This window comes from Sapajus apella, unplaced genomic scaffold (assembly GCF_009761245.1).
Source record: "Sapajus apella isolate SASKATOON/1434 unplaced genomic scaffold, GSC_monkey_1.0 scaffold246, whole genome shotgun sequence".
NCBI lineage: Eukaryota > Metazoa > Chordata > Mammalia > Primates > Cebidae > Sapajus > Sapajus apella.
This window is the reverse complement of record NW_022437186.1, coordinates 46,138-69,019: the sequence shown is the minus strand read 5'-3', so window position 1 is coordinate 69,019 and position 22,882 is coordinate 46,138. Positions and strand designations below refer to the sequence as shown.

Genomic DNA, 22,882 nt, shown 5'->3' with positions numbered 1-22,882 from the left:
AGATCTGTACATGTACCCCAGAACTTAAAGTACAATAAAAATAAATAAAATAACTCAGAATGTCACTTGGTAAATAGAAACAATATAATCTAGAAGGAAATTGGATTGGAACAGAAATACTTCAACTCTAAAAAAATTAAGGTTTATCTTTGGTGGGAATGTTTTGCCCCCCTCCATTGTCTAAAGCAATGCTTTTGGCTGTATGGGACCCCACCCCTCCACCCCCAACACACGATTCACTGAGTATTTACTAAATGCCTAGTCCTCGTTTTCTAATGGATCAGGAGGAATGACACTTCATGGTTCCACTGGGCTGCTGTGGGTGTTTAACCTCAGTGCCAGCCATGTGGAACCTGAAGCAGGAGTGGCCACTCCACTCAGTGGTCAGAACTCAAGGGTTTTGTGTCACTGACTACTTTCTAGCTGTTTGGTCTTCCATATTGAAAGCTATAGACTATTTGAATGAAGACATCATCTATGGGGCTGCAAACTGAAAACAATCTTAGCTGCTAATCTGTCAGGTCACTCATTAGAAATCTGTGGCTAGGGTCACATCTCTGAAGAAAATAAACACAGTCAAACTGTGGATTGAGCCTGAACCCATATCTACTGCACAGGGCATCATGGCATGCTGGACTCGTGGTTCTTGGTGAGGATGTGGAGAAAAGGGAATCCTTGTATACTGTTGGTGGAAATGCAAATTAGTACAACCATAATGCAGAACAGTTTGGAGGAATTCAAAAAAACTAAAAACGAAGCTACTTTATGATCCAGCATCCCTACTCTTAGGAATATATTCCAAAGAAAGGAAATCAGTATATTGAAGGGCTATTTGCACTGCCATGTTGCTTGCAACACTATTCACAATACTCAAGATTTGGAAACAACCTAAGTGTCCATCAACAGATAAATGGGTAAAGAAGTGTGATATATATACACAATGGAATTCTATTCTGCCATAAAAAATGAGATCCTGTCACTTGCAACAAAATGGATGGAACTGGAGGTCATTAGGTGAAGTGAAATAAGCCAGGCACAGAAAGACAAACCACATTTTCTCACTTATTTGTGGCAGCTAAAAATTAAAACAAACTCATGGGAACAGAGAGTAGAATGATGGTTACCAGAAGGTGGGAAGAGTAGTGGAGGGATGGGGGTGGAAGTGGGGAGGGTTAGTGGGTACAAAAAATAGAATGAATAAGACCTAATCTTATCTGATAGCACAACAGGCTGACTCTAGTAAAAAAAATTAATTGTACATTAAAATAACTAAAAGAGTATAATTGGATTGCTTATAACACGAAGGATAAATCTTAAGGGGATGGATACCTCATTTACCCTGATGTGATTATTATGCATTGCATGCCTGTATCAAAATCTCTCATGTAACTCATAAATATATTCACCTACTATGTACCCCAAAAAACTAAAAATAAAAAAAAATAAAGGGCAGAATCTCTGTAGAGCACACATTGTGGCACATGGTAATCAGTTACTTTCTCAGGGTTAAGCCTCTGTGGCAGGGCTGTAGAGCACTGCATGCTTGCGGAAGCCTCTGGTCAGCTGTAGAAGGCAGGGCTCCAGCTCAGGGAGACGTCTCCTGTGTCATGGGACATCATGCTTCTGTGGGTGTGAAGTTATGTGCCCCTGCCCAACGGAGCACTACTGACCAAATCATTGTTTGAGGATCGTGCATAACTGGCCTTCTTTATGTTTAATTACTTAAATAATAAAACAAATATTTTTATTCGTTTTCAGTTTGAGGAAGAGTGTGAGAAACTTCAGGAAAAATGTCATAGGAGGGAACCTTGGGGTCCCGCCTATCCTCAGAAACCTCAAAATTCCTGGTACAACCCATTAGCATTAACCGTATCAAAACTGAATTTTTCTTTTCTCTACAGATTTACCTTCTATTGGAGCTTTATTTTGTTACGGGTTGTTGTTTTAACCTTTGTGATAGGAACATCAAATTCCCAAACCCCAAGTATTAATGATATCATCTCCACTGTAATTTTTATTTCTTATTAACTCTCTGCTGTGGTCTGAATATTTGTGCTCCTCAATCTCCAAATTCATAAGTGGAAACTTAATCCCCCACATAATAGCATAAGGTGTGAGATCTTTGGGGAAATAAATAAGCCAGGAGGGCACCATCCTCATGAATGGAATTAGTGCCCTTATGAAGGATGTTGAAGGGATTGCCCTTGCCCCTTTGCCATGTGAGGACACACCTAGAAGGTACCATCTGTGAGAAAAGGGCTCTTGTCAGACACCAATTTTGCACTGAAAGGTAGTGAACTGTTGATATCGGCTACACTGGGAATGGATCTTATGCTGTGTGATTCTGTTTATACAGAATTCTGGAACGTAAAAATCAATCTATTGTTACTAGAAGCAGTGGTTGCTTAGAGATGGGTTGGAAGGAGTGCAAAGGAAGAATCACAATGGGTGGTAATCATGATAAAGTGTCTGGGGGAATTGATATGTTCATTGTCTTGCCTATGTCGATGATTCCCCAGGTATACACATACATCAAAACTAAATAAGTTGAACACCTTAAATATGTGCAGCTTATTGAAAGTTAATGCTACTTTAATAAATCTATTTTTTAAAAAATAAGCTCAATTGAAACCTATAAAATGGAAGATTAAAATTAGGCAAATAATATAATCCAGGTTGAAGAAGAAAGAAATATAATCAATAAGCACTTAATACATTCCGACAGTTTTAGAGCAAAGAAAATGGCATGGCGATTTTATTGTTTCATCAAATTGAAAAATACCAACATTTCTCCAGAGACAATGCTGTTAAAATTTAGTAGATATCAGTGCTTTATTGACTCAGAATGGGAGAGTAAAGAGCTATAGACTTTTCTGACTTAAAGTGGGAGGATCTACATATACATTCATTTTGCTGTACTTTGTAATACACAAACACATATGAATGATTATACCCTAATATTTTCTGATTACAAAGAAATGCGTGAATGTCATAAAACATCCAAAAATATCAAATGTCTATCATGAAATACAAAATTTGTGAGTAGTTTTAGACCTAAATGAAACAGTTTCCACTTAGAGGATACTGTTCAAACTCCTTTCCCAAGACTGCCCCTCGTTGTGTCACGTACTGTATTAACACAGTGTGTCTAAAATTGCCTGAGAAATAGCAGGTCTTTGTTCTCACTTTACAGCTGTGTCCTCTGTTGAATAGGGTCTGGGTGCCCCCAGCTAAAGCCTCATTTGATCCACCAACAGGCTCCTTTATCTTCTGTCCAAGGAAGGGGTGGGCCCATTTTCTTCCTAGGAGCTCTGAGCTTCTCCATCCAGGGCTGGATCCTAGGGAACAGGCAGCGAGGCTGGGATGAGCCAGCCTTCAGCGAGAAAGACAGAGGCCACCTGGGTGGCCACAGCACAGGTCTGTACAACAGCACAGAAGTCTCTGGAGCCAGGTGAGCTCAGACAGCTGTTCCCAGATCAGCAAAGAATAGACCTGCTGGTCCCACACCTGCTGTTTTGTGATAAATGGCTTCAGACGGAGTGTGCAGAGAGGTCACCATGCGTTTCCGAAGTGGCAGTGGGTGGTCTCCTAGAGATTAAGATCTGGACCACTTGCTCTGCCCAGTGTGGGCCTCTGGGGGTGAGCCACAGCAGGCCTCATGGGTCTCCTCATTTCACTGATGTGTACAGGGTCAGAGGCCTTTGGTTCCTTTTCCAGAATCAAGCAATCCTTTCACAATTTTGGCTCATGTCCTTGATGGTGTCCTGAAGAGGAAGCATGTGAGTGACTTACCAGAACGGCTCCCATGGATGCTTATTCCCAGAAGGTCCCCATGCACCTTCAGGTGAGCCCCATTAATCTCTCCTCCTTCCCGGCCCCCTCTGCCTCCCTAAGGAAGTGAGGCTAAGCCCCTCCTGGGTCAAATGCTCTCTGGATGTCAGGATCTCTAAAATCCTCACAGCCACTGAGACACCCCTTTACTGCTCAAGCTCTGTATAAATTACCTTCTCATCTGACCTTTGCAACAAAAAAGCAAGATCCTAGCTGCTCTATCTTGGCAGCTGTCCATGGAATGAATTTCTCTCTTCCTGGAATTCCCACATCTGAGCTGGACCCTGATTCTGTGTATAAAATGAAAGTCTGAGTGACTGCCTCCAACTGAACACCTTTAGAGCTCTAGTCCATCCTGGACACACCAGAGCTGAGGCTGCCACCAAAACTCGGCTCTTCTCTGTTCTCCAGAGTCCAAGACTTGTAAGACCCTGGATGCCAGAGCTCCCGGTTCTCTTCCCAGAGGAGACTGTGTTTTTCCATCCACAATCTCTTCTCACCTTGGAAGAATCACATCTTACATAATTTAGCAGTGCTGTTTCTGACTTTGAGCTTAGTTTCCTTGGAATTCTCTCTCTTATTTGAATTGGGCTCTGATCTCAGTGCAAAAGAAAATTTATGTGACTCATCTCTCCCTGGGCACAGACCCCTAAAGTCTATACCTGACCCATATTTGTGGGTCATTCTCTCAGTTGAGGCTGTTCAGCCAGTTTGGAGTGTGAATGGGAAGCACAGAGTTCCAGGGGATCAACGCCATATTTCTGAAATCCCTCTGATGACTGTAAGTCGGTTCCCATTTCTAATCTCAAAGTGAAACCCTGCCAAAGACACAGGTCAGTATGCCTAATTCTATCCCTCCTGTTAGCCTCCAAAGGAACAGCCAAAGGTCTTACCTTGCCTGGGCGTGGCCCTTACTTAAATGAGAAGAGAGCGTCTTTTCTTCTAATGGTCTCTTCTCCTTATCCAAGTCACTTTGTGTAAAGGAGATCTGGTGGAAAGAAGGTGGGTCAATGGGGCATTGGATGGAGGGGCAGTGGCAGTCTGGTCTTCAGTTCCCCATCCCATGGTGAAGCTCCAGTGAAAGGTGCTCTCTCACACAACACATGCCCAGAATGAGGTCCAGGTTGTTCCTGTGAACCTGGCTTTTCTAACCCCTTAAGCTGGGCATGACTCGCTCCTATTGGCTGAAGAGATTTCTCCCTCCTGCCACTCATCATGGCCTCAATAAGAAATTTTTCCATCGTCAATGCCCTGGGGACCTAGACAAAGATAAGGGGAGATTTGCAAAGCCCCATCATCGTGTTAATAAGCAAGAATTCAAAGCTGGGGGCACAGGAACAGGAACGTAAGGAACTTATCCCTATCTGATATGTGTCCCAATTCCCACCTAGAAGTATTTAAGACCCTGCCCAGCTTTCAAGGTGCAGAATAAGACAGACAACATATTGACATATGTATATATATTTTGCACATGAAGAAAATAATATATAGTGTTAAAATTGTACACACAGATGTTACAATTTTTGAAATGCTTGGAAATGACAAATATCAAATTATGGTCCATTATATTAGATAGACGCATATGTGGTAAGGTGATAACGCAGAGAAAAAGTAAACACCAAACAAAATATCCTTTCCTAGCTTGAAAGTGGGGGAGATTATTAGATCGAATGTGACTGCATTGGACTGATTAGATCACATGTAAAGCTAATGCAATCAACTGAATTCCTCAGGCAGGAAAAAGTCCAGCTGAAGAGGAAAACTTTCCCTCTACCTCACTCTCCCTCACCCTGGGAGCCCCACTGTGTTCTGTAGAGTCTGCTTGGCATCCATAATCTAAGACGATCTACTCAGCTGGATTATCATCATCAACCTTGCATCCTTTGGTTCTTTCTCTGTGTTTCTGTTTACAATAAGTTGTGGATATGACTTTGCATTATGAATTTCCAGACACCTAATGGGCCACTTGTCTGTCTCCTATCCTGAAAAACCAATACCCAAATCCAAAAATATATCCTCACAAGAACCTCTGAATGCCACCTGTGATTGATGCTGACTCACTGCCCTCCCTGCTCCTCAACCCACGGAGAACGTGTAAGAACTGTCAGATTTTAGGACGCATGGCCAGGATCAGGAGGTGCCCAGTGAAGTGCTGTGTGCAACCCTGTCCCCAGCCCCATGGGCTTAAATACGAAGCTGAAGCTGAAGCCGAGAAAGCCCCAGCAACTTCTGACTTTAGGGCCCTTTACTAAGACTGACAGAAGGAACAAAGCAAAAATGAGATATCTGAAGGGTTACAATAATCCTTGAACTTTGGAATCTTTGGACATCAGGATTCCGGCGTCTCCTCCTTTACTTTTTGTCCACAGCCATCCCCTGGCATGAACAGAGAAACTCAGTATATTCCCAAGTTCCTCAACTCAGAAGCCCATTCTGTTCCAGAAGGAACATTACAGGCAGGTGTATGGGGATATCTTGAAACTGCATATACAGGCCCAATAGCAACAGAGTCCAAATCAAAGTACATCTTAATTATACATTTTTAAAAAAAGCCGCAGAGGCTACCTGGAGTTGGAAGTTTGATCTGAAATTAGACCAGGAGAATCCTTGGTAAATTTTGCAAGAACTTTAATGCTTCTTTCACTCCAAAATACAAATAAGGACCGTGCCCTTTTTCCCATCCCCCAGGTGCGGACACTAAACGTGGTTTGTTCTGCAGCAAGAAAATTTTCAGAGAAAGGTGCTTTGGCACAACTTACCCAGGAAGCTTGAAGCATCAGCAAAACTTAAGTGTAATGAGATAATCTTATGACTCTGAGAGTATTTTTCCCCCGGTTTCCTGCTCAGTTGCTCTGCATTTGATTTGCTTTTCTTCAGTGGACATTATCTTAAAAACCCAGGATAACCAAAAGGATTGCTCACATATATGTACTTTTCTTTTTCCTTTGTTGTGTTTTGCTGTTATTTACATGTCCACTACCAATATGCTAGCGTGGGCATTTCTACACACATTTTCAAGTAGTACTATCAGATGCATTCCAGAAGGTAGAATCCTGCATGCAAGAACACGTGTTTTTCAACTCAATATATATTTGTTAACTGTGCCTTAAAAGGCCATTTATACACCCAATAAACATGTTTAAAAACAGTATGTGTATATGTATGTATGTATGTTCATTCACTCATTCACTTATTTATTTATTTATTTAGAAATGGGGTCTCACTCTCTGTTACCCAGGCTGGAGTGCATGATCCTATCTCATTGCAGCCTCAAACTCCTGGGATTGAGGGATCCTCATGCCTTAGCTTCCCAAGTGCTGAGATTACAGGAATGAGACACTATGCCTGGCTAGTATGCTTTTACTTATCATGAAAATATTAGTAGGAAGCCTTCAATTTTCCTGATAGTCACACAAAACATTTTTTTGTGTGTAATTTATTTTCCTATGACCCCCACTGAGGTTGGATGCCTCTTTATGGGAGAAACACCCATTTGTATTTCTTTTACCATAACATGTTTTCATAGATCCTGTAAAAATTGAGTTTGTGTTCTTCTCTTCATTGTCAGAGGTTCTTAACGTATTTGGATGTCACCTGTTCCATATGATGTAAGTAGGCCGATGCCTGACCACAATCCAAGAATAGATCTGTCCTAGATCTGTTCTCAAAAGTCACCCAGTTGTCAAGAAACCTGAGATGTCATCCTTTCACATGGCAGAGCTTCCCATCAAGACGTGAACTGGGTAGCTGATTACCTCAGGGCCAGGAAAAGCATGGGGGATGGATTTATTGATTGGCTCCATGTTGCATTCAAGCACTTTGGCCAGGACCCAACACTTATTGCCAAGATGATAGTCAACAGGTCCGATGTTTACTCTCATGATGTTCTCCAGCCTGCCATCAAAATACTTTTCCTAGTCCCCCTTCAACCTCTGACACATAATATTCCCATGTGATTCACATGCACATGAATAACTGTTAAGTGGGGAATTTTTTATTTTATTTTATTATTTATTTTTAGACAGTCACCCTCTGTCACCCAGGCTGGAGTGCAGTGGTGTGATCTCGGCGCACTGCAGCCTTGGTCTCCTGGGTTCCAGAGATTCTCCTGCCTCAGCCTCCAGGGTAGCTGGGATTACAGGCATGCACCACCAGACCAGGCTAATTTTTGTATATTTAGTGTAGACAGGATTTCACCATGTTGGCCAGGCTAGTCTCAAACTCCTGACCTCAAGTGATGCACCTGTCTCAGCCTCTCAAAGTGCTGGGATTGCAGGCATAAGCCACCCTGCCCAGACTGGAATTTTATTCTTAGAAAGAGGAATTTTATACAGGTGTACTGTTTTCTCGAAAGGGTACAGTTAAGGTTCTACCATTTAATGTATATACATTTTGTCTCACAAAAAAAAACCCTAAAATAATAATACATTTGGAGGGGTGAGGAGTGGGTTGAAATGTAGATGAAACAAAAATGGCACATGACAAGTAACTATGAAGGCTGGGTGACACGTTTATTACATTACTTTGTGTATTTTCTATATGCTTAAAACGTTATTTGTCAGCCAAGAATTTTGTATCCTGCCAGAATAAGCTTCATAAATGAAGAGGAAAGTTCTTCCCAGAAAAGCAAATGCTGAGTGAATTTGTCAACACTATGTCAACACAACAGAAAATGCTCAAAGTGGTCTTAAGCATGGAAATGAAAGCTCAATATTCACCATCACAAAAACACATGTAAATATAAAGCTCACTTTGTGTATTTATAAAAAACAATCACACAAAGGAGGAAGAGAAAGGAATCAAATGTCAATGCAACAGAATGTCATCAAATCATGACAAAAAAAGAAAAATAAAGAAACAATTTATAAAACAGCTTGAAAATAATCAATAATATGACAGGAATGAAGCCTCACATATCAACATCAACCTTGAATGTAAATGGATTAAATTCCTCACTTAAAAAATGCAGATTGGCAGAATTTATTAAAAATATTATCCAACTATATGCTGCCTATAAGACACTCACCTGTAAAGACACATACATTGAATGCAAAGGAGTGAAAAAAGATATCCCATGCAAACAGAAACCAAAAACAAGCAGATGTAGATATATTTAGATCAGCTAAAATAGACATTAAATCAAAAAATGTAATAAAAGACAAAGAAGGTCATTACATAACGATAAAGCGATCATTTGAGAGCAAGAAGATATAACAATTGTCAGCAAGAGAATGTAGCAATTCTAAATATATATGCACCCAATTGAGGAGCACCCAAAACAAATGCTACTAGACCTAAAGAAAGGATTTGACAGTAGGGGACTTTAATAGAAGGGACTTTAACACCCTACTCACACACTAGACAGATCACCAAGAAATAAAATTACCAAAAACATTGAACTTACTTTAGACCAAAGGACATTCACAGACTTATAGAACATTCTATCCAACAACTATAAAATATACATCCTTTTCATCAGCACATGGAACATTTCCAAGAGAGACAACATGTTAGGCCACAAAACGAGTCATAAAAAATTTACAGCAATCAAAATCATATCAATTTGAAACAATCAAATTATCTCAGATCATAGTGGAATAAAGCTAGAAACCACTGTGAAAAGGAACTTTGGAAGCTACATAAATATATGAAAATTGAACAGCACGTTCCTGATCAATCAATGGGTTGAGAACAATGCCAGAGGCTTCACATTATCCAACTTCAAATGATACTATGAGGCTACAGTAATCAAAACAACATGGTACTAGTATAAAAATAGACATAGATCAATGGAACAGAATAAAGAGCTATGGAACAGAATAAAGAGCTATGAAACAAAGTCACATCCAATCAACCATCCAAACAACCAATCTTTGACAAAGCCAACAAAAATGTACGCTGGGGAAATGACACCCTCCCTATTCAATAATGGTGCTGGGAAAATTGAATAGCCGTATGAAGAAGAATAAAACTGGAACTAGAATTCTCACTATATATAGAAATTAACTCAAGATGGATTAAAGATGTAAACATAAGACCTGAAACTATAAAAATTCTGGAAGAAAGAAAACCTAGGACAAACTCTTCTAGACATTGGCAAAGAATTTATGACAAAATTCTCAAAATCAAACACAACAAAAACAGAAGTAGACTTGATTAAACTAAAAAGTTTCTGCATAGCAAAAGAAATAGAGTAACCAGACAAACTACAGAAGAAAATATTTGCAAACTATGCATATGACAAAGGGCTGATACCCAGAATTTACAAGGAACTCAAACAACTCAACAAGAGGAAAACAAGTAACCCCATTAAAAAGTGGGCAAAGGACATAACATAGATATTTTCCAAAACAACATATGCCAGTGGCCAGTAAATATGAAAAGATCCTAAACATCCTTAATCATCAGAGAAATACAAATGAAAACCACAATGAGATATCATCTTACATGAGTCAGAATGGCTATTACTAAAATGTCTAAAAGCAACAGATGTTGGTGAGGCTGCAGAGAAAAGGGAACACTTACACACTGCTGGTGGAAACGTAAATTAGTACCTTTATGGAAAACAGTATGGAGAGTTCTTAAATAACTAAAAATAGAACTACCATTAGCTACAGCAATCCTACTTCTAGGTATATAGCCAAAAGGAGATAAATCATCATATTAAAAAGATATCTGCAATCTACGTTTATTGCAGCACTATTAACAGTAGTCAAGATATGAAAGCAACCTAAGTGTTCATATAGTATAAATGTATATGAAAGTATAAATAATGTGGTACACGTACAAAAATGGGCTACTATTCAGGTGTAAAAAAGAATAAGATTTTGTCATTTGTAGCAACATGGATGGAATCAGAAGGCATCACATTATGTAAAATAAGCCAGGCACAGAAAGACAAATTTGGTAGGTTCTCACTTATTTGTGGTAGCTAAAAATTAAAACAATTGAACTCATGGAGATAGAGAGTAGAATGGTGTTTGCCAGAGGCTGAGAATGATATGCACCCCCCAGCCCATAATCCACTGATGGTTACCAGTGGGTGGGAGAGTGGGGATAATTGATGTGTACAAAAAAATAGAAACAATAACATGTAGTATTTGCTAGCACAGCAGGGTGACTATAATCAAAAATAATGTAATTCTACATTTAAAAATAACTTATTGAAGTGTTTATAACACAAGGAAGAAATGCTTGAGATAGTGAATCCCCATTTATCCCTATGTGATTATTACACATAGTATATCTGTATCAAAATATTTCATATATCTTATAGACATATAACATCTACTATGTTTACCCACAAAAATTAAAAATTAAAAAATTAAAATATGGTACACATAGGCCACAAAATACTCAGCCATAAAAAAAGAGAAATCATGTCTTTTGCAGCAACATGGATGAAACTGGGAGCCATTTTCCTTAGTGAAATAACTCAGGAAGAGAACGTTCAATACTGTTTGATCTCATAAGTAGGTGCTAAATAATGGGTACTTACTGACTTATAGAGTGAAATAACAGTCACTGAATCCACAAAAGGTCGGAGGGTGGAAGGAGAGTGAAGGGCGAGAAATGATTGGGCAGAAATTTCACTATTCGGGTGATGGGTATGCTAAAAGCCCAGACATCACCACCATGCAATGTATGCATGGAAGAAACTGGCAGTTGTGGCCAAGTGCAGTGGCTCATGCCTGTAATCGCAGCACTTTGGGAGGCCGACGTGGGTGGATCACCTGAGGTCAGGAGTTCAAGACCAGCCTGACCAATATGGTGAAACTTTGTCTCTACTTAAAATAGAAAAATTAACCAGGCTTGGTGTTGTGAGCCTGTAGTCCCAAGTTGAGACAGGAGAATCCCTCGAACCCAGAAGGTAGAGGTTGCAGTGAGATGAGATCACACCACAGCACTCTACCTGGGTGACAGAGTGAGACTCCATCTCAAAAAAAAAAAAAGAGAAAGAAAAAAGAAATTGGCACTTGTGTCCCCTAAATAAATATAAAAAAGTAATTTTTAACAAATGTCCTGTATTAAAACATTTGTATGAAATGACAAAGTTGATTTGCAATGTTAACTTTTAAGATCTTGGTTATATTTGGGGAGGAAGAAAACAAGTTGGAGGCACTGCAGTGCAAGAGGGGGCTGGCATATAGCAAACGGAACAGGATCACCACCCTGCTGTGCAGATTTAGCCACAGTCTTAACAAACTGCTTAGTTTGCTCCCATCTGCGCACTTGTATCATCCCACATACACCTGGACACATACATAAGACAGCTGTCCCTGTTTTTGACCACACTGAACACCTGCCAGTAAACTTGGGTCAAAAGTATGCATTAACACGTGTAGATACTGCCATGGAATTGCTGCAGGCCTTCCCTTGCGAAAGGCCAAACCAAATGGCCATTTTTAATGACTTGGATTAAGGTCAGTATCACATACAGATGGCCTTAATACATTGATAGAGAGAGACCAAGGCATGCATTTCACTGGACATGATGCCCAAGATTGGTGATTATACACCATAGCCAAGGGAGATTTTATTTTCATAAATGCAATATTAGCTTAATATCTAAAAGTCAATTATGACAATACACAATATTACTTGAATATATGACAAAAAGAACATTTCAATAGACACAGAAAAACACTGGACAAAAATCCAACACACATTTTGATAAAAACTCCAGAACATTACTAATAGAAAAAAAAAGTGAGTTCTGCTAAAAGTCATCTATAAAAATCTACAACTAGCATTTTACTTAATAGTGAAAGACTGACTACTTTACTGGTAAGTCTAGGAACAGGACCAAAATTTCCACTTTTAATACTCTATCCAACATTGTACTCCAGGTACTAGCTAGGGAAATTATACCAGAAAGTAAAATAAAATTCTCTAGAAAAAAAAAAAAAAAAGAACTGTGTTTCATTGCACACAACGTAATCTTCTACATAAAAATTTTTCAGGAGTTTACTAAAAACTCATTAGAACTAATAAATTCATCCATGTCACAAGATACAAGACCAACAAGTAAACTGAACTGTATTTTTATATGCTAGCAAACAACAGTCTGAAAATTGAATTAAGGAAACAATTCAATTTATAATAGATCAGAAAGAAGGAAATATTCATGAATTTTTAAAATTATGTTTTAACTTCTGGGTACATGTGGGGAGTGTGCAGGTTTGTTACATAGGTATACACGTGCCATGGTGGTTTGCTGCAACCGTCACCCTGTCATCTACATTAGGAATTTCTCCTAATGCTATCCCTCCCCTATCATCCCACCACCTGCTTTTCCTCCCCTAGCCCACCACCCCATAACAGGCCCCAGTGTGTGATGTTCCCTCCCTGGTGTCCATGTGTTTTCATTGTTAAGCACCCACTTATGAGTGAGAACATGAGGTGTTTGGTTTTCTGTCCATGTGTCAGTTTGCTGAGAATGATGGTTTCCAGCTTCATCCATGTCCCTGCAAAGGACATGAATTCATCCTTTTTTACGACTGCATAGTATTCCATGGTGTATATGTGCTATATTTTCCTTATCCGGTCTATTATTGATGGGTATTTGGGTTGGTTCCAAGTCTTTGCTATTGTGAACAGTGCCGCAATAAACCTATGTGTGCATGGGTCTTTAAAATAGAATGATTTATAATCCTTTGGGTATATACCCAGTAATGGGATTGCTGGGTCAAATGGTATTTCTAGTTCTAGATTCTTGAGGAATCAGTTACCACACTGTCTTCCACAATGGTTGAACAAATTTACACTCCCACCAACAGTGTAAAAGTGTTCCTATTTCTCCACATCCTCTCCAGCATCTGTTGTCTCCAGATTTTTTAATGATTGCCATTCTAACTGGCATGAGATCGTATCTCAATAAGGTTTTGATTTGCATTTCTCTAATGACCAGAGATGATGACCTTTTTTTCATGCCTGTTGGCTGCAGAAATGTCTTCTTTTGAGAAGTGTCTGTTCATATCCTTCATCCACTTTTGGATGGGGTTGTTTTTTTCTTGTAAATTTGTTTAAGTTCTTTGTAGATTCTGGATATTAGCCCTTTGTCAGATGGGTAGATTGCAAAACTTTTTCACATTCCATTGATTGATGGTTCACTCTAATGATAGTGTCTTTTGCTGTGCAGAAATTCTTCAAGTTAATTAAATCCTATTTGACTATTTTGGCTTTTGTTGCCCTTGCTTTTGGTGTTTTAGTCATGAAGTCCTTGCCCATGCCTATGTCCTAACTGGCATTGCCTAGGTTTTCTTCTAGGGTTTTATGGTGTTAGGTCTTATGTTTAAATCTTTAATCCATCTGGAGTTAATTTTTGTATACAGTGTAAGGAAGGGATCCAGTTTCAGCTTACTGTATATGGCCAGCCAGTTTTCCCAACACCATTTATTACATAGGGAATCCTTTCCCCATTGCTAATTTTTGTCAGGTTTGTCAAAGATCAGATGGTTGTAGATGTGTGGTGTTATTTCTGAGGCCTCTGTTTTGTTTCATTGGTCTATATCTCTGTTTTGGTACCAGTATCATGTTATTTTGATTACTGTAAACTTGTAGTATAGTTTGAAGTCAGGTAGTGTGATGCCTCCAGCTTTTTTTGGGGGGTGGAGGGGCTTGGTATTGTCTTGGCTATGCTGGCTCTTTTTTGGTTCCACATAAAGTTTAAGGTGGTTTTTCCAGTTTGGTGAAGAAAGTCAATGGTAGCTTGATGGGGATGGCACTGAATGTATATAAATTACTTTGGGCAGTATGGCCATTTTCACAATATTGATTCTTCCTAACCATGAGCATGGAATGTTTTTCCATCTGTTTGTGTCCTCTCTTAATTCCTTGAGCAGTGGTTTGTAATTCTCCTTGAAGAGGGTCTTCACATCCCTTGTTAGTTGTATTCCTAGGCAGTTTATTCTCTTTGTAGCAATTGTGAATGGGAGTTCACTCATGATTTGACTCTCTGTTTGTCTATTACTGGTGTATAGGAATGTTTGTGATTTTTGCACATTGATTTTGTATCCTGAGAGTTTGCTGAAGTTGCTTATCAGCTTAAGGAGATTTAGGGCTGAGACTATGGGGTTTTCTAAATACACAGTCATGTGGTCTGCAAATAGAGACAATTTGACTTCCTCTTTTCCTAATTGAATACCATTTATTTCTTTTCCTTGCCTGATTGCCCTGGCCCGAACTTCCAATACTATGTTGAATAGGAGTGGTGAGAAAGGGCATCCTTGTCTTGTGCCAGTTTTCAAAGGGAATGCTTCCATGTTTGCCCATTCAGTATGATATTGGCTGTGGGTCTGTCATAAATAGCTCTTATTATATTAATATACATTCCACTGATACCTAGTTTATTGAGTTTTTAGCATAAAGCACTGTTGAATTTTGTTGAAGGCTTTCTCTGCATCTATTGAGATAATCATGTGGTTTTTTTCTGTTTATGTGATGGATTACTTTTATAGATTTGCATATGTTGAATCAGCCTTGCATCCCAGGGGTGAAGCTGACTTGATCTCGATGGATAAACTTTTTGACGTGCTGTTGGATTCAGTTTGTCAATATTTTATTGAGGATTTTCGTATCAATGTTCATCATGGATATTGGCCTGAAATTTTTTTTTAGTTGTGTCTCTGCCAGGTTTTGGCATCAGGATGATGCTGGCCTCATAAAATCAGTTAGGGAGGATTCCCTCTTTTTGCATTGTTTGGAATAGCTTCAGAAGGAATGGTATCAGCTCATCTTTGTACCTCTGGTTGAATTCGGCTGTTAACCCATCTGGTCCTGGACTCTTTTTTGGTTGGTAGGCTATTAATTGCTACCTCAATTTCAGACCTTGTTATTGGTCTATTCAGGGATTCAACTTCTTTCTGGTTTAGTCTTGGGAGGGTGTAAATGTCCAGGTATTTATCCATTTCTTCTAGATTTACTGGCTTACTTGCATAGAGGTGTTTGTAGTATTCTCTGATGGTAGTTTGTATTTCTGTAGGATTGGTGGTGATATCCCTTTTGTCATTTTTTTTTTGCATCTATTTGATTCTTCTCTTTTCTTCTTTATTAGGCTGGCTAGTGGTCTATCTATTTTGCTGATCTTTTGGATTTTTTAAAATTAAATTTAAGTTCCAGGATACATGTGCGGTACGTGCAGGTTTGTTACATAGGTAAATGTGTGCAATGGTGGTTTGCTGCACCTCTCAACCCATCACCTAGGTATTAAGTAAGTCCCACAAGCATTAGCTATTTATCCTGATGCTCTCCCTCCTCCAAACCCCTGGACAGGCTCCAGTGTGTGTTGTTCCCCTTCCTGTGTCCATGTGTTCTCAATGTTCAGCTTCCACTTACAAGTGAGAACATGTGGTGTTTGGTTTTCTGTTTCTGTTTTAGTTTGCTGGACATGGATAATGGCTTCCAGCTCCATCCATGTTCCTGCAAAGGATATAATCTTGTTCCTTTTTATGGCTGTATAGTATTCCATGGTGTCCATGTACAACATTTTCTTTATCCAGTCTATCATTGATGGGCATTTGGCTTGATTCCATGTCTTTGCAATTGGGGATAGTGCTGCAGTGAACATATACATGCATGTATCTTTATAATAGAATGATTTATATCCTTTGGGTACATACCCAGTAATCGCATTGCTAAGTGAAATGGTATTTCTGGTTCTAGGTCTTTGAGGAATTATCACACTGTCATCCACAATGGTTGAACTAATTTACATTCCCACTAACAGTGTAAAAGTGTTCCTATTTTTCCATATCCTTGCCAGCATCTGTTGTTTCTTGATTTTTGAATAATCACAATTCTAACTGGCATGAGATGGTATCTTATTGTGGTTTTGATTTGCATTTCTCTAATGAACAGTGATGTTGAGCTTTTTAAAATGTTTGGTGGCTGCAAAAATGTCTCCTTTTGAGAACTGTCTGTTGATGTCTTTTGCCCACTTTTTAATAGAATTGCTCTTTTCTTGTAAATTTGTTTAATTTCCTTGTAGATCCTGGCTATTAGACCTTTGTCAGATAAATAGATTGCAAAAATTTTCTCCCATTCTGTAGGCTGTCTGTTCATTCTGATGATAGTATCTTTTGCTGTGGATAAGCACTTTAGTTTAATTAGATCCCCTCTGTCAAGTTTTGCTTTTGTTGCAATTGCTTTTGACATTTTCATCACGAAATCTTTGCCTGTGCCTATGTCCTGAATGGTATTGCCTAGATTTTCTTTTAGGTTTTTTATAATTCTGGGTTTTAAATTTAAGCCTTTAATCCATCTTGAGTTAATTTTTGTATAAGATGTAAGGAAGAGGTCCAGTTCAATTTTCTGCATATGGCTAGCCAGTTTTCCCAGCACTATTTATCAAATGAGGAATCCTTTCCCTATTGCTTGTTTTTGTCAGGCTTGTTGAAGATCAGATGGTCATAGATGTGGGGTCAATTTCTGAGATCTCGCTTCTGTTCCATTGGTCTATATGTCTGTTTTAGGATCAATAACATGCTGTTTTGATTACGTTAACCTGTATAGGTTAAAATCTGGTAGCATGATGACTCAGCTTTGTTCTCTTTGCTTAGGATCATCTTGGTTATACAGGCTCTTTTTTGGTTCCATATGAATTTTAAAGTCGCTTTTTCTAATTCTGTGAAGAATGTCAATGGTAGTTTAATGGGAATAGCATTAAATCTATAAATTACTTTGGGCAGAATGGCCTTTTTTATGATACTGATTCTTTCTGTCCATGGGCATGGAATTTTTTCCAGTTGCTTGTACCCTCTCTGATTTCCATTAGCAGTGGTTTGTAGTTTTCCTTGAAGAGGCCCTTCACTTCCCTTGTCAGCTGTATTCCTAAGTATTTTATTCTCTTTGTAGCAATTGTGAACAGGAGTTCATGTAAGATTTAGCTCTCTGCTTCTCTATTGTTGGTGTATACGAATGCTTGTAATTTTTGCACATTGATTTTGTATCCTGAGATTTTGCTGAAGTTGCTTATCAGCTTAAAAAACTTTTGGGCTGACATGATGGGGTTTTCTAGATATAGGATCATATTATTAGCAAAGAGATGGCTTGACTTCCTCTCTTTTTATTCAAATATGGTTTATTTCCTTATTTTGCCTGGTTGCCCTGGTCAGAATTTCCAATACTATGTTGAATAGGAGTGGTGAGAGAGGACATCCTTGTCTTGCACTGGCTTTCAAGTGGAATGCTTCCAGCTTTTGCCCATTCATTATGATCTTAGCTGTGGGTTTGTCATAAATGGCTCTTATTATTTTGACATATGTTCCATCAATACCTACTTTACTGAGAGTTTTTAACATGAAAGGATGTTGAATGTTATCAAAGGCATTTTCTGCATCTACTGAGATAATCATGTGGTTTTTGTCTTTAGTTCTGTTTATGTGATGAATTACGTTTATTGATTTGCATATGTTGGACCAGCCTGGCATCCTAGAAGTGAAGCCGACTTGATCAATCATGGTAAATAAGCTTTTTGTGTGCTGTTGGATTTGGTTTGCTAAGTTTTATTGAGGATTTTTGCATCAATTTTCATCAGGAATGTTAGCCTGAATTGTTTTTTTGTTTGTTTTTTGGTATTTTTGTTTGTTTATCATTGTATCTCTGCCACATTTTGGTATCCAGATGATGCTGGCCTGATAAAATGAGTTAGGTAGAAGCCCATCCTTTTTAATTCTTTGGATTAGTTTCAGAAGAAATGGTATAAGCTCTTCTCTCTACCTCTGACAGAATTCAGCTGTAAATCCATCTGGTTCTGGGCTTTTTGTGGTTGGTAGGCTGTTTATTACTGCCTCAATTTCAGAACTTCTTATTGGTCTCTTCAGGCATTCAACATCTACTAGGTTCAGTCTTGGGAGGGTGTATGTGTCCAGGAATTTATCTATTTCTTCTAAATTTTCTACTTTATTTGCATAGATGTGTTTATAGTATTCTCTGATGGTTGTATTTCTGTGGGATCAGTGGTAATATCCCCTTTATCATTTTTTATTGTATCTATTTGATGTTTCTCTCTTTTCTTCTTTATTAGTCTAGCTAGTGGTTTATCTATTTTACTGTTGTTGTTTTTCCAAAAAACCAGCTCCTGGATTCATTGATTTTTTTAGAGTTTTTCATGTCTCTATCTCCTTTATGTCCACTCTGATCTTGGTTATTTCTTGTCTACTGCTAGCTTTGGGTTCATTTGCTGTTTCTCTAGTTTTTTTGTTGTGATGTTAAGATGTCAATTTTAGATCTTTCTAGCTTCTTAATGTGGGCATGTAGTGCTATAAATTTCCCTCTAAACACTGTTTTAGCTGTGTCCCAGAGATTCTGTTACATTGTCTCTTTGTTCTTATTGGTTTCAAAGAACTTGTTTATTTCTGACTTTATTTCATTATTTACCCAGGTATCATTCAGGAGCAGGTTGTTCAATTTCCATGTAGTTGTGTGGTTTTAAGTGAGTTTCTTAATCTTGAATTCTAATTCGATTGTGCTGTGGTCTGAGAGACTGTTTGTTGTGATTGCAGTTATTTTGCATTTGCTGAGGAGTGTTTTACTTCAATTGTGTAATCAATTTTAGAGTAAGCACCATGTGCCACTGAGAAGAATGTATATTCTATTATTTTGGAGTGGAAAGTTCTGTAGATCTATCTATCAGGTCGACTTGATCCAAAGCTGAGTTCCAGCCCTGAATATTCATGTTAATTTTCTGTCTTGATTTGTCTAATATTGACAGTGGGGTATTAAAATCTCCAACTATTATTGTGTGGGAGTACACATCTCTTTGTAAGTCTCTAAGAACTTGTTTTATAAATCTGGGTGCTCCTGTATTGGGTGCATATATTTAGGATAGTCAGTCTTGCTGAATTGATTTCTTTACCATTATGTAATGTCTTTGTCTACTTTGATCTTTGTTGGTTTATGGTCTGTTTTGTCGGACTGCCACCCCTGTTGTTTTCTGCTTTCAATTTGCCTGGTAAATTTTCCTCCATTCCTTTATTTTAACCCTATATGTGTCTTCACAGGTGAGATGGGTCTCTTGAATACAGCACATCGATGGATCTTGATTGGCTCTATCCAGCTTGCCTTTGTATGTCTTTTAATTGGGGAATTTAGCCCATTTACACTTAAGGTTAATATTGTTATGTGTGAATTTGATCCTGTCAAATGATGTCAGCTGGTTATTTTGCAGATTTATTGATACAGTTGCTTCATAGTGTCATTTGTCTATACACTTCAGTGTGTTTTTGCAGTGGCTAGTAAAAATTTTTCCTTTCCATATTTAGGGCTTCCTTCAGGAGCTATTGCAAGACAGCCTGAATGGTGACAAATTCCCTCAGCATTTGCTTGTCTTAAAAAGACTTTATTTCTCCTTTGTTTATGAAGCTTAGTTTGGCTGGATATAAAATTCCGAATTGGAAATTCTTTAATAATGTTGAATATTGGCCCCCAATCTCTTATGGCTTGAGGTGTTTCTGCTGAGATGTTTCCTATTAGTCCAATGGGCTTCCCTTGGCAGGTGATCTGGGCTTTTTCTCTGGCTGCCCTTAACATTTTTTCCTTCATTTGACCTTGGAGAATATGATGAGTAAGTGTCTTGGGATTGATTTTTCTCATGGAGTATCTTACTGGGGTTCTCTAGATTTTCCTGAATTTTAATATTGGTCTGTCTTGCTGAGTTGGGGAATGTCTCCTGAATTATATCCTAAGTTTTCCAACTTGGTTCCATTCTGTCTCCTCAAGTACCCCAATCAGTCATAGGTTTGGTGTTTTTAGATAATCCTATAGTTCTTGGAGGTTTTGTTCATTCCTTTTCATTCTTTTTTCTCTAACCCTATCTTATTTCAGCAAGATAGTTTTCAAGCTCTGAATTCTTCCCTCTGCCTGGTCTATTTGGTCAGCGATACTTGTGGTTGCATTGTGACATTCTCGTGTTGTGTTTTCCAGTTCCATCAGGACTTTTGTGTTCCTCTCTAAATTGCTCTAGTTAACAGTTCCTTGTGTTTTATCATGGTTCTCAGCTTGTTTGCTTTGGGTTAGAACATGCTCCTTTATCGCAGTGAAGTTCACTATTACCCATCTTCTGAAGCCTACTTCTGTCATTTCATCCATCTCAGCCTCCTCCCTCTTGCTGCAGAGGTGTTGTGATCATTTGGAGAGGAGGCCCTCTGGCTATTTGAGTTTTTACAGCTTTTTTGTTAATTCTTTCTCATCTTCATGAGTTTACCTACCTTCAGTCTTTGAGGGTGCTGACCTTTGGATAGGGTTTTTGTGGTGACATATTTGTTGATGCTATTGTTGTTGTTGCTTTCTGTTTTTCTTTTAACAATCAGGGCCTTCTTCCATAGGGCTGCTGAGGGTTCACTCCACATACTATTTGTCTGGATTCCTCCCATACCTGGAGGTGTCACCAGTGGAGGCTGCAGAACAGCAAAGATAGCTGCCTGCTCCTTCCTCTGGGCTCTCTGCCCCAGAGAAGCACTGACCTGGTGCCAGCAGGAACTCTCCTGTATAAGGTGTCTGGTGATTCCTGCTGGGGAATCTCACCCAGTCAGGAAGCATGGAATCCAGGACCCACTTAACAAATCATTCTGACTGCCCCTTGACAGAGGGGATGAGCTGCATTGGGGGAATCCCACTCAGGTGGACTACCCAAATTCCTCACAGCTGGCAGGGGAAAGACTGCTGATCCACAGAGACTGTGGCTGCCCCTCCCCTAGGAAGTTCAGTCCCAGGGGGATCAGAGTTCTCTCCCTAAACCCCTGGCTGGAGTTGCTAAAATTCCTTTAGAGGTACCCCACTCACTACCTGCGAGGAGGGTTGGGTCAGGGTCAAGCCTAAAGAAGTGGTCTGGCCACAGTCTGCCACAGCTGCTGTGATGTACTGTGTGGAATTCCTTCTGGGTCCAAACTGTCCAGTATCCCTGGCACCAGCAGGTGAAAAATGGCAGACCAGAACTGCAGTGACGGCTGCCATCCCTTCCCCTGGGAGCTCAGTCATCTTAAGCATCAGGCACCTGTAGTGATAATGGCCACCCCTCTCCATGGGAACTTGGTAGTCTTAGGCAGTCTCCAGCCAAGTGGCTGCTGAAATTCTGTATAGCTCTGTGCTTGGGACCCACGGCCCTGGTGGTGTGGACTCATTAGAAGGATCTCTTGATCTGTAGTTTGTACAGATCCATGGAAAAAGCAATGGTTTCCCAGGCAGGGTAGCAGAATAATTCACTGCCTCCCTTGGATGGGGTTGGCTGCTCCTCTTGCCCCATGTGGTTCCCAGGTGGGCCATCACATCACCCTACTATTCCTCACTCCCCATGGGTAATGCCCCTACCCAGTCAGTACCGTTGAGAGAACCTGGATACCTCAGTTGCTGGTGCAGGATTCACTTGCTGTTTTTATTCTTATCAGTAGGCGCCTTCAACTGCAGCTGTTTCTAGTTGGCTATCTTGACACCTCCCTCCCATGGATAAATTTAACAAAAGAAGTGCAAGAACTTTACAGTGGAAGGTTTCCTTATGCTAAAATAAATCAAAGTGCTGAATAAATGTAAAGACATCCCATATTAAATAAAATTGTAAAGAATACAATACCCCACAACTTGACCTACAAATTAAATGGAGTGCCTTCAAATTTCAAGCAGTTTCTATAGTTTTTATAGAAATTGACAAGCTTTCTCAAAATCCACATATATATGCAAAGTAAACCAAAAACACGAACACAATCCTTAAAAGATATAACAAAATTCAGCCAGGCACGTTGGCTCATGCCTGTAATCCCAGCACTCTAGGAGGCAGAGGCAGGTGAATCACCTGAGGTCAGGCATTCAAGACCAGACTGCCCAACACGGTGAAACTCCATCTCTACTAAAAATACTAAAATTAGCCAGGCATGGTCGTGCATGCTTGTAATCCCAGCTACTCAGGAGGCTCAGGCAGGAGAATTGCTTGAACCTGGGAGGCGGAGGTTGTGATGAGCCGAGATCACACCATTGCACTCCAGCCTGGGCAACAAGAGTAAAACTCCATCTAAAAAAAAAAAAAAAAAGGAATAACAAAATTCTGTAACTTAAACTTAAC

The 22,882-nt window shown here is 39.3% G+C and overlaps 1 protein-coding gene and 1 long non-coding RNA gene across 8 annotated transcripts in view; both read right to left on the bottom strand.

Moving 5' to 3' along the window:
• ZNF267 (zinc finger protein 267) overlaps positions 1-22,882 on the bottom strand; it is a 174,337-nt gene that overhangs the window by 107,893 nt on the left and 43,562 nt on the right. The gene's annotated exons all lie outside the window — the stretch shown is intronic.
• LOC116545101 lies at positions 2,562-7,567 on the bottom strand. Of its 2 annotated transcripts, XR_004266188.1 has the most exons (3): positions 7,426-7,567; positions 4,725-4,819; positions 2,562-4,121 (listed from the first exon to the last, which is right to left on the bottom strand). It is a non-coding gene; the product is annotated as an uncharacterized LOC116545101 (long non-coding RNA). The 2 variants fall into 2 exon arrangements; XR_004266187.1 differs by lacking the exon at positions 7,426-7,567 and having other exon boundaries at positions 4,725-7,020.